The sequence below is a fragment of the Meleagris gallopavo genome, chromosome 1, assembly GCF_000146605.3.
Source record: "Meleagris gallopavo isolate NT-WF06-2002-E0010 breed Aviagen turkey brand Nicholas breeding stock chromosome 1, Turkey_5.1, whole genome shotgun sequence".
In the NCBI taxonomy this organism is placed as follows: Eukaryota; Metazoa; Chordata; class Aves; order Galliformes; family Phasianidae; genus Meleagris; species Meleagris gallopavo.
The window spans coordinates 119,447,197-119,449,552 of record NC_015011.2 but is presented as its reverse complement, the minus strand read 5'-3'; positions in this window follow the sequence as shown (position 1 = coordinate 119,449,552).

Below are 2,356 nucleotides of genomic sequence, written 5' to 3'. Positions count from 1 at the left end.
ACCGAGTTGAAATGAGATAATTCAGAGCAGAGTGAAAGTTTGAATTTTGTGATTTTTGATGGTAAAACATTATTGTGAAAACTGTCATGGTAGAATAATTTTGAAAAGAAAGTCTTGTGCGTCTTGTGATAAACTTCTGATAAGATTGTCTGTGAACAGCCAATTAGTGGAAGTCTATTTTCCTAGCAGATTATGACCCCAGAATCCCCTCCCTACTCAACAATCTTAGCCACATCACTGCATTATCCTTTGTTCACTTCCTCTATCATATTTTATATCCTTAACTATTACCAACTTATTTCTGCTTTCACTATAGACTTCCTCAATAAGACCTGATGCCTTCTGTCTTATGTACTCATCTTTCACAATTTGAGATCTATTCTTTCCTGTCACTTTTTTTTTTTTTTTCAAATACTTGATGTGTTAAGGAATCCTGTAATGGCTGGCAACTGGCAAATAGTAAACTTTGGCATTGCACAACTGTCTGTTACTCTCTCATTATTTTGTGTGCCTAGGTCCTGTCAAAAATTACAGCCTGCAAGGAGCTTGTTTATCTAACAGAACAAACTCATTATTAGGACAGTGATGTAGTGTGGTTTACTTCATACCTTGAAAACACTCAAGGAAATAACTGAGTGAATTATATTCAGCCTGGTCCTTGTGTTGCACAATTATGTATAGCAATAAATGGCAGCGTATTAAAATAGAGATCAGGGACTAAAACCATTCATTTGAGTGCTGTTGAATTATTCAAGTATTTTCCAATTTATAAGGTAAAGTAATAATAATAATAAAAAAAAAGGATGCTTGACTGCTTGATGTGACAATTGAAATAAAAACATCTGGTATGTCTTGGAGTGTTTTTTTTCCACAGTTCTTTTTTTGCCACCTTTTTGTTGATTATATGCTTGTAGCAGCCATAATTTAAAAAGGAAACTGTAGGTACTTTCTTCGGAAAATACCCTAAAAGAAAGATAATCCAGTCAAAACTGAAATGGACCACTGTTAGAACACAAAACCTAACAGAAATCTCTCAATTTATTTAATATTAACATGTCTGGATAAATATTAAGCCTTTGCTCTTGTCTCTTCCTACTTATGAGGGTAATAGCACAAGTGTTTAATATCTAACTGCAAATATATAATATTTTTAAGGTACCAATATCAACAGAATATTCCAAAGATTTCTTTGAAAGTAAACTGTATTTTGACTGTTGTCGTCTTTGGGTCTTTGAAAATTACATTCTTAAATGAGTTGGAAATCAAGATTTTAATTTGTTTTACCGTACATCCAAGTTTTTCTAGACTGAAGAAAATGTTCTATGCGTCACATGTAGAGTATATGTAGGAAGTGCCCATTACAGCACATGCATGCTGTACATTCACAGTAATCTCTTTCCTAAGAACATGCCACTCTAATTTCCTTTCCGTTCTTTCCTTGTAGTCAGTAGGATTGTGAGCCTAGGGCACCAGATTATGAGGGTGTAGAAAGTGTAGAGTTCTGCAGACCCATGGAGGTTTTGCAGGGGACAGGAAGGATAAGAGGAACAAAGAAAAGGTGTAAAAAAAGTTTGTTTCTGTGTAAATTGATGTCTGGCCAAGCCCTGCACCTGATCGCCACAGTTTGTCCTCTCTATTTATTTTTCCCAACTGTTCATGCTTGTGTTGCACAAAATTAAAGTCAATAAATAATTAAAAAAGAAATTGCTCATTTCAGTTATCTCAAAAATTACCAGCATTTACCACAAGTGCATTTCTGTGTTCTTCCTAGAAAAGTACATTAAATTAATGGTGTGAAAATGAGGTTAATTTTTCAGCAATCAAAAGACTACAACTGTTCACTTAATGGACCTTTTTTTAAAGGCAGTTCTCTCCCAGAATGAAACTAACTATATAAGCAGAAGTCTCTGAAGCCTTTGGTAATCTCTTTTCATCTTCTCTTCTCTTTCAGCTGATGGATGCACTGACTGGTCTGTGGATTACAAGAAATATCAAGTTCTAGTGGGAGAACCTGTTCGTATAAAATGTGCACTCTTTTATGGATACATTAGAGCTAATTACTCCCTAGCACAAAGTGCTGGACTCAGCTTGATGTGGTACAAAAGCTCTGGACCAGGAGATTTTGAAGAACCTATAGCTTTTGATGGAACTAGAATGAGCAAAGAAGAAGATTCCATTTGGTTCCGACCAACAGTGGTACAAGACAGCGGACTCTATGCATGTGTTATAAGGTATTATATTTTAACATATTGCATTTAAATAATAGATATATCAAACATAACTCGTGATAGTGAGACTTTTATGCAAAGAAAAAATTTTTTGAATTTTTCCTTTTTCTTCTTCTCTTGCTGTTTCC